This window comes from Pantherophis guttatus, chromosome 1, assembly GCF_059756535.1.
Source record: "Pantherophis guttatus breed Tessera chromosome 1, ASM5975653v1, whole genome shotgun sequence".
NCBI lineage: Eukaryota > Metazoa > Chordata > Lepidosauria > Squamata > Colubridae > Pantherophis > Pantherophis guttatus.
The window spans coordinates 257,536,838-257,551,614 of NC_142063.1; the positions used below are offsets into that span (position 1 = coordinate 257,536,838).

General features: G+C 36.4%; 1 protein-coding gene across 9 annotated transcripts in view; it reads left to right on the forward strand.

The window, feature by feature from the left end:
• The first annotated feature begins 1,827 nt into the window (after positions 1-1,827).
• The window catches only part of EYA4 (EYA transcriptional coactivator and phosphatase 4), a 101,568-nt gene continuing 88,618 nt past the window's right edge, over positions 1,828-14,777 (forward strand). For 3 of the 9 annotated variants that reach the window (XM_087887164.1, XM_087887175.1, XM_087887167.1), the window contains exons 1-2: positions 1,833-2,571; positions 5,517-5,577. The gene's annotated coding sequence lies outside the window, so the exon portion shown is untranslated. Of the gene's footprint in view, positions 2,572-3,341; positions 3,775-5,516; positions 5,578-14,777 lie in introns of those variants that run through there. The other 6 variants (XM_034418839.3, XM_087887172.1, XM_087887168.1 and 3 more) reach the window with 4 other exon arrangements.

Consider the following 14,777-nt stretch of genomic DNA (forward strand, 5'->3'; position numbering starts at 1 on the left):
TATCCTGAGACATTTTGGTTTGCTAGGTTTGCTACCAATCCAATTATTTTCTGCAAGGAATAGGAATATATTTATTTATTTACTAGAAACCCAACTTTTCCACCAAAGCAGCAGAAATGAAAGGTTCAAACTTATGCAAGTCAGTGAGCAAAAAGGCGGGACTAAAAGATATGTCATTATTGACTGATCTGCATAATTTCAGTATCCAGCCGATTCTTTATGTCAATGCTACCCAATCATATCAATCTTTAGTATTATACAATGAGAAATTATTTGCTACCTTAACCCTCTGACATGAAGTGTTAACTGTATGACCAATTTCAGGGCAATGTGACTTCAGGAACAGCTGGATGTATTCCAAAGACAAAAACCTTAGTGCCTATGCTTACATTAAGGGAAGTCTCTTGCATATTATTTCCGTGGACTAACCTAACCAGTTGTTTCTGAGACGTTCACAAGATAGGTAATGTCAGCCAGCCACTCATCCTTATTTGTCCTCTGGCATGTGGCAATCACCGAAAGCACCACTTGACATTTCATTTGTGTTTGCAGTAGCTGATAGGCACTAATAGACTTCTCCACCTGCCCAGAATTTGCCTTCTTGGCTTTGACTGAATGTTTACATCCAACTCAGTTGTTGGCTCACTCTGAAATCCATATGGGGCAGAAGGGGAAACCACATGGCCCGACTGCTATCTGGTCCCATGCTTTCAAGCTTTAAGGAAAAGCAAACTAACTGAAGTGCATCTGGGCAGAACTATCCACTTATTTATTTTTATTTATTTTTGTCAAGAATATATAAGATTACAGATAAAAATATAAACATGATTATGAATACATGAAATGTATAAACATTATGAATACATGAAATGGATATGAATAAAAAGGGACATTAGGACAGAGACGGTAGGCACGTTGGTGCGCTTATGCACGCCCCTTACAGACCTCTTAGGAATGGGGTGAGGTCATTTCCGGAGGTGGCCAGTGATTATTTTTCCAAAATGAAGCGAGCGGCTTGGGACTTGCAAGAATTCGGACATTCAACCAGAGGTGGGTTTCAGCAGGTTCTGACCAGTTCTGGAGAACCTGTAGCGGAAATTTTGAGTAGTTCAGAGAAGTGGTAGGAAAAATTCTGACTGGTCCCACCCCCGTCTATTCTCTGCCTCCCAAGTCCCAGCTGATCGGGAGGAAATGGGGATTTTGCAGTATCCTTCCCCTGGAGTAGTGTGGGAATGGAGATTTTACAGTATCCTTCCCCTGCCACACCCACCAAGCCCCACCCACAGAACCGGTAGTAAAAAATTTTGAAAGCCACCACTGCATTCAACAGGCTTGATGTGGCCTAACAGAAATTGGCTAGTGGCCCAGTAGTTATAACGACTTATTGAAGAACAAGCCTCAGTGACTTTTCTTACATGGTTTTGGTGGGAGGACAGAAGTGTGGAGGGAATGGATTTAAGGAAACATTGCCTTAAATCCTACGAGTGGAAGGGATCAGTGCTTGCTTACTACCGGCCACAAGTTGATTAATTGGGGTTTTGTTTTGTTTTTACTACTCCTTAGGAGAGGAGGAGCGCATGGGGTTGTTGAGAAACCCCACGCGGGATACGGAAAACAAGGCAACGCAGCGCACAGCAGCCTCGCCTCGCCAATTCAGCCTCGTCAGCCAAAGAACCGAGGGCGTCGCAGTGCCCGGAGCCAGCATCCATGCCACGTGCCGATTCCCTCCCGCGCCCCGCCATCGACCAATTACTCACGCGAGAAAGCAGCCAATGGCAAAGCGGCGGCCGTCAGCTGTAAACACCGTCCCTCCCGCCCTCACTTCGCACACTAGGCACGCACGCGCCGACCGTCCGCAGCTTCGGGGAGCGCCGCTCCCGAACTCGCAACAAGTCGCCGCACAAGTGCAAAAAAAAAAAAACCCAAAAAACCACCAACCCCAACAACGGAGGAAAGGCATCTCGCAAAAAAAAAAAAAAAAAAAAATTAGGCAACGTGGCGCGCGTTTTTTTTTTCTTTTTAAAAAAAAACCCTTTCCCACCCCACCCCCACCCTTCTCTCTCTCTCTCCTTCCCCTGATACTCATTTCTGGGTGCTTCAGCTGAGCTCGAGACTCCCTTGCAAAGAGGAGTGTTTCCTTTTTTTTTTTTTTTCTTTTTGGAAAGACGGAGAGGGGGCGAAAAGCGCGAGGGGCAAAACTAGCGACCCCCTCAAGAAAGTTTTAAGGATTTTTTTTATTTATTTTATTTTTATTTTTTTTGAAAGTTTTAATCGGCCGCGCCGATGTGTAAAATTTTTCTTCTTATTTCCCCACTTCGTCCCGTTGTAACTTTGTTGCGTGAAGGAAGACGGGGAGCGAGAGAAAGTATATAACTTTGGAGAGGGCTGGTGCTCCTCTTACCAAGAAAAATAAATAAATAAATGAAGAGTCTGGATCTTCGTCTTGGAGCCGGGGAGTGAATAATAAAACATAACACAGAAAGGAAGCAGGAGCAGCAACTTGTAAGAATCGAGCGAAGGAGTCCTGGCCAGGGGAAAGAAAGAAAGAAAAAAAGAAAAGAAAAAGAAAAGGTGGGTACGATAATTTCCCTTACCTTTTATTTTTCTCTTTCGTTTCTCTCTCTCCAGCTTCCCCCAACCCTCGTTTCTTTTGGCGGCGACGAAAACCGGTAGGGGGAAAACGCGTCTCTTGGTCCCTTGGCTTTAACCGCGCTTTCCTTTAAGGGAAAAACCACCGCGCGCGGAGAGGGGTGGGGGGGGGGAGAGAGAGAGAGAAAAGGGGACACGAAAGGTTGGCGACCGAAACAAGAAAAGCCGCTGACCAAAGCGGCGGCCTCGGCTAGAAACCGAGAGAACCTGACTTCTGTGCCCGGCGAGCGGCTCTCCCCCCCTCCCGCCACAAGTCCATTTTTGTCCTTCGCGTCCCGGGACCTGGGCGTAGAGGGCGCGCGCGTGTTTGGGTCTCGGGGGGGGGGGGAAGAAAAACAAAACAAAACCCACGCGAACTTTTCCTCAGAGGGGCGGTTCTGCTTGGGAGTGGGGGGTGTTGTCGCGGGCTCGAAGGGCGTTCGAGTTGCCGCCCCGGTGCCTTTCTCCCACCCCCCCCCTACCCCCCCCCCACCCAGAGGACCAAGGATATCGCCTCGGAGTAAGTAAGGAAGGCCTCTTCGGAACGAAACGCCGCATTGGGAGAAAAGTTCACCTCGGCTCTTTTGGCCAGAATTTCCAATTCGGCCGTCCTAACTTCTCTTCCCCCCCCCCCCATCTCGGGTTTCTTTGCCTCCTCCCGTCGCTTAGGGTCGCTAGAATAACAAAACGTGACATAACCGGTAAGAGAAATTCAGACGGCCGCTTTTGACGCGCCTGGGTTGGGTTCCTCCTCGCTTTTCGGCTTCTGTTTCCAAAGGTCGCTTGTTTTTCTAGCGTTGTTTCTCTTCACTGTGGCTCGACTGGACTTGCTTCGAACCGGGACGGAGTTGGCGTTTCGGCAGGGAATCGTCGTTGGGGTGGGGTGGGTTGAAGTGGGGGACGGGGGAAAAAATTGTGAAAAATCTCCCAAATTCGGGGGGGTGGTGGTTTATTTTATTTATTTATTTTTTTTACTTACTTGTATTTTCAATTGGAGAAACACTGTGCCAGCCTTTTTGGGAAACAGTCGGGTTTTTCTTTTTTTCCCCTAACTTGGATCATAAACGTTGAAGCTAAGTCGTGCCTTATTTTGTTGCATTGAAAACCTGGAACTTTCCCGTCTGTCTTCATGTTTATCCTGAAGAAGTAAGTTTGGCATGCAGGGCTTAATGAGGAAGCTTGTTTTTAGAGTTCGAATAACATAGGAATTATTTTTAAAAAAATGGAGTAAACTGCTCCACCTGCATTGTTTGTATATAGATTTTTTAAAAACCCGAAATGTTTATGAGTGAATTTAAGCTTACAGCTACAAAACACTTAGTTGAGCGCCTTCCCTTCTTAAAATTATTCTGAGCAAAGGAGGAATTGACTTTGTAGATCAGGTGAGCGAGGTGCAATGAACATTATACAATCAATGACTTGTGTTTTGATCTTAAAATACTACCACGTGGAAGACTTTTTTGTGGTTGGTCCTCCTTTAAGTAATAGTTATTTTATATTCAGCCCCATGGGCTTTAGCCATTAATTGATGTTGCCTTCTCATTTAGAAGCTTTGGTACAGGAGAAAAGGGAGAAAGAAATGCGGGCTTTATGACAAAATAGTACGTCCTGGACCATCTCAAATTTAGCATTCTATGAAAATGCTGCAGCTAAATAGTAACAAATTTAATACATCTAAGCTATCTTGTTTGTTATTAGGGCTATTGTATGTTGCTCTTCAACTTGCAACTATTTCATTATGCAGTGACATTGGCATACAAAGTTTTTACTTTCCAAAGACAATTATTGATTGGGGATTTTATCCACCTGACAGAAAATTGTTAGTAAAGCCTGACATAAAACTGATCTATTCCTGTTTTTATATCTGCATGGTTAGAATGAGCTAGGGTTGACAAATGGGCAGCAAGCAACGTAATTAGTCCTTTTGGAATATAAAATAAACTCTACATTAGAATATTAAGAGACACATTGATTAAATGATTAGTTTTCATTAATGAATGTATTAGGTTGGTTTGAGTCCAGGTAAAGTATATATAGGTTTCTCTGCATTTGAGACTTGTATATCCTTCGTTTTCCGGCCAGGCGTTTGTGATTAGGGAAATAGAGATCCAAACACTGTTTGTTTGTTTTTTCTTTAATCTATCAGCACTCCATTCTTAATCATGATACAAATATGTAAATGTACCATATTTTATTCCAGTAGTTTCATTAAGAATGCAGATATATTTCTTAATTTCATCCAGTCTGTGTTTTTAAAATGCTTGGCATTTTTGTTTAGTATAAGATTTTTTTATTAAGCAGTATCCCACCAATTACCAATACTTTATTTTGTTTGTGGCGGTGTTTTTTAAGGTATCCTTATTGTAAAATAAAAATTATGTGCTTATAGCTTTGTTATAAACATTATTGGTAGTAGAGTATCTTTATAGTGAGGTATACTATAGAAATTAAATAAATAAATGAATAAACAAATACTGGTACTAAATCAATACTTTTTTTCTAATGAGGCATAATAATTTTGAATTTTTGTGTAGTAGGAACCTGTTTTGACAGTAAGAGAGGATTGATAAAATTTTAACTCATCTTGCCATCATTTTTATTCCTTATTTGTACAATCTTTATAATTATATAATGTTGTTAATATAATAATAGGCTTTTAAGCTCTGTTTTTAAAGATAGAAATATCGTAGTTCTGATACCAAAAGAATTTTTAAAGTGAATATTAAAGCATCACAAAATTATTAATACTGATGTAAATAAGAGATGTGCAGAAGCTTAACTATAACAAATAGACCCCTCCCCCAATATTGTATTCATTTGAAAATGGCAGAACCAAATTATTTTGCAAGTTATCATGGACAAAATCTACTGCTGTGCTTATTTTACAGAAGAGGGAAAACCTACAGATGAAAATGAAGTTTTATTAGATATTTACCTTCTCATTTTCAGGTAATATCATCTGGGACATAATTGTATTTATTGGAGTGATTTTTGATAAAGTTCTTGGTGTAACCTTTAAAAATTAAGATATCCAAACTGCTTAGAGGGCTTTTTTTTTTTACAAGAGGAGTTTATTCGGCATACTTTTATATAGCAGCTGCTGATCATATTTCATAGAGCTGTTAAAGCACTTAAAACCTAAAATTAGGTACTGCCTAGTAGTAAATATTTTCAATTGCTACTTAAAGAAATAAATGGAAGAGTTATTCTTTAAAATCCATTGCTAAACAAAAGCAGGTAGATTTTTAAAATTAAACAAAAAGAATAGCTGAAATTTATTTTCCTGATATAATTCTGTATGCTTTTAAAGTCTCCTTTGAAAAGTGACTCCCCTGCAAAGAAATAGTTAAAACATATCTTTGCTTGGTATTTTGTAAAATGCAATTGTTTCATAATCAATGTTATCTCCACTGAACATTTGTTTAAAATAAATAATCTACAATGTGGAACATATTCATCTGCTTTGTGCAATGAAATCTTAACTGATTTCCCAAGCTCAAATTGCAAACCTGTGACAAATAGAAAATTTTATACAATAACATCTAAAATCTATATAATTTTCATATTATATATTTACATTTTCATTAATTATTTTATTATGAATTAATACAAATATTATTGTATAAACCTTATAATGCCGCCAAGGACAAATAGGTGTGATTTGAAATTTGATGTCAAGCATGATAAAATATCATTTATTGACATACTGTATTTATTAGTAATAATCTCTGCATAATGTTTATATTGTACACTAAAGGCATGAACATTTTCATGACTTCAGGCTATATCTTGGGAATAATACATAAAGGTATTGATTATAAATATAATTATTTGTTGCTTTGGATAGCAGATAGTTATCAACAATACTACATGATTTAGCAGCAGAAATTACTTCGTGAATATTTGATCTCTGATTTAATTGTAAATGGAACATTTTTACCAGCAATAGTTTTCAAAAACTGGGTATTTAGCTGAATGAAACTTTTGCATATTATTAAAATACGATTAAGCTTAAAGTATATTCATAATAGCTTATTTTGATGCTTCAAACTTTTGCTCTTTTAAAGTATTTTTTAATCTTATTGTTTTGTATGAAATTACAATATAATGATAAATCTGAGTAGTAACCATATATTTGTATTTATTTTTCTTAAAAACTGGATATAACCTTTTTTTTTACTTCTGTGCTTCAGGTCAATGACAAGATTAGATATTTCTGCATGCGTTTTAAATTATGCAAGTTTATTCCTGAATCCTAAACCTTAATGGCCTATTCAACCAATCAAGCTGTATTAATCAGGGCTTGATGTTTAGGTACTTCAAAAATATGAGACAAAAGAAATCAACTTCATAATTTTTTGATGGAATAGTAAGCTATGGCAATTCTTTCTCTCTCCTCAGCTCCCCATATCAAAACGCAAAAGGGACAAAAGAGGTCCTCAGGATAAGACCATGACTAATAGTGGGGTCCAAATGTAACAATCATTTTCCATTTAACTACAATATTTAGACATCTAGAACCTTTTGAATTGTTATTATTTGACTACATGCTAGTTTTGACATTTTATTCAAGTTAAAGAGTTGACCCTTGCTATTTATATAATGTTTACCTATTCATTTTCCAGTAGAACATTAGTTTCAACATATTCTGAAAACTTACTTAGTTATTCTTTGTACTTTACAAAGTTACTTAAGACAAATTCCTTTCATTTTTGATAAGTCTTCATAAAAAAAAGGAACATGAATTAGTTTTGAGGTCAGTTAATAGTATGTAAAAGTAACATATATATATATATATATATATATATATATATATATATATAATAGAGTTTTTTGACCTACATCTTTTGAAGTGACAGTAATTGCACATTATATTGTTAGACAATATTTCAGTGCAATAGAGGATATATGATTGATAGTTTGTAGAACTTTAGAATATTGGTATATTTTATACCTATAAAAATATTATCAATATACATAGAAGAGCCAAAATACAATCTATTGCATTATCTTTGCTATCTGTGTAAATCATTTATATAGTTTCACTTCAACTGAAAATAAACGGAAGTCAAATATAATAGTGTTTCTGAAAGCCAGGATTTTTATTTTTTAAATTAAATAGTTTACATGGCTACCTATCTCAGAACAGTGACTCTGGTGGTGTTTAATGATTAGAACAACCATTGCTTCCATATATAACCCATGGTATCCAAGGTTAAAAGACAAAAACCAAATTTTAAAAACCATCTCAGCAGCAAAGCTCACCTAACCATCTGACCCAAACATCTGGCCTTCAAAGCTTTGTGAAAGTCTAACATGGTTGGGTCTGTCTGGATTTCTGGAGATATATTATTCCACAAGGGATGAGGTGCCACAGTTAAAATACAACTTCTGGATCCAACAAGATGACCTTGTTGAATGGAGGGAACTCAGTGCATGCCTTTTGTGCTCTATCTGGTGGGCTAAGCAGAAGCTATGGGAAAAAATATTTTGAAAAAAAATAATAGTAATAAGCAGGTAACTATATCCAAAGTTCACTTTGAGAATTGAGAGACCTTTTAAAGCAATTTCTGATAATCAGGAAGTTTTAAAATTGTTAGATCAAATCACTCATTAAATCCTGAATCCACAAATGTAACTATTGTATTTTGTTTAAATAATTTTGTTGAACTCTAGCTATAAGTTATACTGATTCCATTTACTTAAATTTACCGTTAGAAGACCGATCCATTAGGTCAGGGGTGTCAAACTCGATTTCATTGAGGGCCGCATCAGGGTTATGTTTGATCTTGGGGGGCCAGATGGGCGTGGCCCCTCAACGTCATTCATGTTGGGGGCACCTGTGGTGGCCCGAGTGCTCTGCCAGCAAAAATGGGCTCCCGAGCTCAGTTTTCAGCGCCAACAGCCTCCTGCAAACCTCTGCCAGTGAAAACAGAGCTCGGGAGGGCCACCCGTGGCCCTTGCGAGCTCCGTTTTCGCTGGCAGAGGCACCACCGGCTGGTCCTTCGCTGTTTCCAGGGTGGCCCCATGGGCCAGATATAAGCACCCTGCAGGCCAGTTCCGGCCCTCAGGCCTTGAGTTTGACATCCCTAATGCAGATTAGGGAATTCAACCCAGCAAGTTGCTTGTGTATATACAATCAAATATACCTTGAATTTGATAGTTTAAAGCTTGTAGGCAACAAGAAACATCTTTTGTTGTCAAGAAAGCTGTATGAACATGCCTATAAAGTCATTAGGAATCAAGCCCAACTTTTTTTTTAACTTTTACTTGAGGCATAAGTTTTAAATGTTTTGCATAGGATAAAGGTCAGTAAAATAAAATAAAGCAATGAACAATGCCAGTGTACCACAAACTCTATTTTAATGGAAGTCATCTCTTTAGGTAAGCTAAATGTTTTCCTTTCTTACCACTCTAAGTGGAATTTCACATAGTTGTGTGCATTTGTGTAAATATAAACTTACATAAATAAAACCACAGCAGAATGCTTAAAAAGAAGTCTCTTCATAATTTTGAGTACTTTGGATAATGCAGTTTCTTTACAAAACAGATTTGTAAACCAGTATGAGTGGATATAAACTCTAGGTTTTTAGAGACTTGTAAAATTTGATAAATATATCATGAGGACAAGCACAGATGTTTCATTGGTTGTATGCCCATGCCGGCTGCTTTAATTTACTTTCTTTCTACTTTAGTGTTCTACATTAGAGGTTTCAATAAGAACCTCACCTGTTTGGATAGATACATTTTTTAAGTATTGTTTATGTGGCTCTGAACAAATCTGCTTTGAAATATACCCTTTGTCAGTAGCTTTGAAACATAAATAAAATTCATCTGAGAGTGAATTCTATTTAGCTTAATGTGACTTTCTTCTGAGTAGAAATGTATACAATTAATGACCTATTAGAATGAGAAGAAATGGAAAAGAAGTGTTGTTGAAACATTGTATACTATGTGCAGTTAAGAAATGCTTTTTTGTTATTCCTTAGTCAAAATGAAAAAAAAAACCATAAAATTCTGATTATTGTCTCCTATCATGAATCTGCTATTACCTTCAAGAAAAAATAATTCAAGTAAAATAAAATGCTCAGTTCAAATATTGTAAATTTGGGCCCAAGACATTTGTAGTTTGGAAAGGCTTACTTATATCTATATTTCTTCATACTTAGCCAAACATGTATATTAACCCAGTTGGATACAATTCACTTCCTGTTTTGTATGTAGCAATGTATGAATGGAGTTTCATATGAGGATAGTTTTCTATACATGGAGCAAGTCTGATATGGAAGAAGAAATGAATGAGAAAGCTATATGTAAATAGAAAAAATAATAATGTATTGATTTGTTCCCTTTTTGGCTGGAGATATTTAGTGATCAGTTTAGATTTGCAGACTATCTTGTAAATGATAAAACTGTTGGAGACAATTTTAAAATATTGAATATGTAAAAGTTCTATATAGAAAGTAACATTTGCAATTTTTTCCACATACAATGTTCTAAAAACTATGTACTGTATGTATGTATGCACGTGTGTATGCACATGCACACAATATTCTATACAGTAGGTACAAACGTACTAATTTGAAAGGCTATACGCTCATGACTTCAGGATCAGATATCAACTTTTATGTCAGTTGCAAAGATAGAATTTCATTACTCTCATACTAAAGCGTAGTTGTTTTTAATTTACGATATAGTGATGTGAACATCTGATGAAGTATGTGGATATTTGAGGAAGTAGCTCTTACAAGTGTTTGTGTGTGTGTACAGTAAATTGTGAATATGTGTGTGTCCACACACACGACTGTACTATCTATGACTTAGGGAATGTAAAAAGAAGATTAGGATATTTCCTACCTTTTATAGAAGATTCATATGGTATGGTCATACATTTATAACTAATTTATCAAGCAAGTAACAATAAGATCAGAAATTGCATACACATGCTTATTAATTTGATAATAGTGCTAACAATAATATACATAAATTGCCTGCAGATCTATATCTGTTCATGACTTACTCGTGTATATTGGATCATTTATGTGAATATAGAAAATTTAAATGGTGGAGTATTGTTAAATTTCAGGTTTTTGTCATATGACTTGTTCTTTTTTAACTGTAGGACAATTAAACATATTCTTATAAATGAATGTTGTTTGTAAGGAAAGTGGCAAGGTTCCAGTGGAAATATTTTGAGATGATTTGGTTTGGAATGGTTCATAGTTAATTTTAAAATGAGCACCCTTTAACTAATTAAAACCTAATATTTTTATCGTTAGCATTGGGTGATTTTTACATGTGTTATGCAAACAGTTAGGGGCACTAATAGTCATTTTGCACAGAACTCTTTTTATATACAGTGTTTAGTCACTGAAGCACTATATCATCTCAAGTTTTTGAGCTGGCTTCAATGAGGACCTCCTAAATGGATATATTTTACGTGGAGGGTACTTTCTTAAGGGTACTTCAAGTTTATGATGACTATTGCTTGGTTTCTAAATTATTATGGCAAAATTTGCTCTCTGAATAAACTAAAGGCGGAATTGTTGTCTATCTTGTATGTATCAGTTACATTTGCCACAATACAGTTATGTAAATTAACTTTAGCATTCTGATATTTTTCCATTGATCTGGAGTAAAATAAATCACTTAGTGTAGGGATCCCCAACCCCGGACCAGGGACTGGTACTGGTCCGCAGCCTGTTAGGAACCGAGCTATGCAAGCGAGTGAAGCTTCATCTGCGCATGTGTGGAATCTAGGTAGCACGTGAAACCATTCTTCCCCTCCTGGTCTGTGGAAAAATTGTTTTCCATGAAACCGTTCCCTGGTGCCAAAAAGATTGGGGACCACTGACTTAGTGGAACAATATGAGAAAGGCACAAGATGTTGGAAACCATGTTGTGTATGTGTATGTGTATTAGGCAACAAAATAATATCCAGTTGAAGTCTGATCTTAGCTTCAAAGATTTTTTTTTTTTACAAACTTCACCTGAAAAGCTGAGATAAAACTGTCAAACGTGGCTGTATTGGAACTTTTCCTGGCCTGTATCTCTGACCTTTCAAATTATAACCGTTATTTTAGAACTCTATAGCATTCAGAAAATCATATTTGTCACTTTCCTTATCTTTGATGCTTGGCAATTTTAGTTGCCATGTTGTTTATACACTACAAATATTTTGAATCTTAGAATCTTAGATTACATCATTGTCTGAAAGGCAAAAGTTAATGGCTTCGTGGTGTTTCCTTCTCCTGATCGCTGTCTCTGTTCCTGCTGATATTTTTGCTTGCTGTGTAATGTTAGCAGTCCGGTCTTATAATGACCGTACCACTGTTACTTGGAGTAGTTGTGCCCATATTGATTAAGGGTAAGGTATAAAAGCATAAATCGAGAGTAGCCTCATTTCTGGTTTTGCCTGTTAAATAATCATTATCTCTTGGATAGTGAAGACAGAAGAAAGGTAGTAAACTCCGGGGAATCAGAAGATGAAAATACTGTCAATACAATAGGAGCAATTGTTAAGCTCATTAACTATGATGTCCTTTAAAAAATAGGGGAATATATTCACAGTTCAGATACATACACACATATAAAATTAAAAAGTGTCTGTGGGAACTAAAGAAAAAAAGAGAGAGACTTTCAGTAAGCAAAGGAAGCCTGTAAACTTATTTGAGTCATGTGTACTTTAGCTTAGGTATGGTCAATGGTTTATGTTTCAAAGACTTTCTGATATAGTTTTATACCAGATGTCAACTGACAATATAAATTATTATTTATGAACATATTAGTTGACATCTGGTATAAAAATTAGGATGCTGCAAAAGAATTTTGTAAAAGTGTATTAAATATGTTAATATAGAAAGTTATCTTCAATAACATAAAACAGTTTTTTGGGGGAAAAAATTAAACATAAAATACTACAACTTTAAATTGCATCTACAGATGGCAGATGTCTGTCTTCACACTAAATGGTCTATAAACTGTTGAAAATATTTTTTTTAAAGTTAAAAAAATGATTTATAACTGGCATACAAAATGATCAATCTTCTGTTTTAGTATTTTTTAACATGAAATGTATCTTGTAATTTGACTGGGGAACCAAGTCAAGTTGTATCAGTAATAAAAGAATATTACTACCTTTCTTAGAATTTTTGAGTTCCTAAATGTTTTTGCTCATAAAATCGAGGACAATCATATCCTAAAAGGAGTTTATTTCCCATCTGTCCTAAATATTGCTGTATATTGCAGTTAACAAATCACAGTGGCCATGAACACATAGTCAAAGCCCTGACTTCTTTTTTTTTTTTACATGTGTGGTGCACATAAAAAGGAGCAAGACTTCAGTTAAAGCTGCCATCTTGACTTTTTTTATTCCCTCCTGCAGGCGCCCCTGCATTAGTGATCATTTTTGTAGTAGTTTCAAAGTTCTGCTTTAAATTTTGATTTCTCTTGATAGCACGGGGAACCATGATTGGTCAATCTGGCCCTGGCATCATTATTCTTGGTCTTGAGCTATCAGCTTTTGTCATAAAAATGGAGGGAAAGCACCTACTATTGTTCCAGAAAATGTTTGGAAAATACATGAGACTTGGTGCCATACCGAAACATCTTGGGTGGTACTTAGAAATTCTGCACATCGATAAAATTCCATCTGTCAATTGCAAAATGCCACAGCTTGTATCCAGACATATACTATGCCAATTCATTACAACATACTAGGTTCTTGATGTGTATGAAGGTCAACATTGACTAATGAACTTGCAGTTGTGACTCCACATTGTTGTGAACAAATAGTAATATGGCTAACAATGTGACCATCCATAATAAAGTATTGTTGATGTACTTCTTGAAAGAGGTATGTATATATGATATGCTACATCATTGTTAAGTGAAGTTTTTTTAATGGAAAAAATAAAATAACCATAAAATAAAATAACCATAAAATACATTTATATTGAAGCTACGATTGATGGAGCAGTAATATAACTAGTGTGATGGCTAGAACATCAATAGCAAATTCAGAAGAAACCGATATATGACTTCTAAACAGTGGTGGGTCCCGCCCGGTTCCACCGAGCCGGTAGCGGTGACAATATGATGTCACCGAACCGGCTCTGGCTGCCCCCTGCATTATTCTTACCTTTTGTTTGGCCCCACCCCCAATCTATTGCTGCCTCCCGAGTCCCAGCTGATCAGCTAGAGGGAAAAAAACTGTTTAAACTCTTGCTGCAGGGCTTCAAAGGGCCGCCCTACAGCTGATCAGTGTTAAAAGAAAACAAATGAGTAGACCAGTGCCTGCAAAAATAAATGGGTAGACCGGTGCCTGCAAAAATAAATGGGTAGACCGGTACAGCTCTGCAAGCAGTTAAAAGCCTGGTAGGCCAGTACCTCTGTTAAATCCTAAAGAATTGTCACATGACCATCAAGCCACTCCCACAAAATAAGTCACACCCACAGAACCGGTAGTAAAAAAATTTAGAACCCACCCCTGCTTCTAAAGGACAGCTGCTTGATAGTGATTGTGCTGGAGAAATAACACTCATTTCTGTTTTTGTTCAAATGATCTAATTGCTTTGTTGATATTTTCTGAGAGCAAAAAATCTTATCTTTGGTGGCATTTTAGCTGTTGATAAAATAGATAAAGCATATCTTCTGGATCCATTTTAATTTCATTTTGAGGATAATTATTAAAAAGCTATTTTATTCACCTTGTAATACATTGCAAGGTTATAAGATATAAATTCTAATGAGTCACTTTTATGTGACCAATGATTTACTTGGTTAAGATGTGACTTGGACTCATTCGCTTATAGCTGCTTCAATCTATTCTGCTCAAGTGATTTCAAAGAATGGGACTGACCTTATTGTTAATGCTATGGCTGAAGGGGTGAAAAAGGGTGGAATGACTTCACTAGAAGACATTTTCAGTTTTAGAGTTCAATGCCTTTAGTATGCCAATAAAAATAAACTTTATTTAAATATACAAGAATCTTTCTATTTAAATTTCCAATTTTGAAAACATGATTGTATTTGCACTCTGTCAATTGTACATAATTCCGAACTTCTCAAATCTGACAATCATTTGGCCTATTCTAATGTTTTCTACACAGTATTGAAATTTTAGCCAATTTAGAATGCTAGGTTGAATG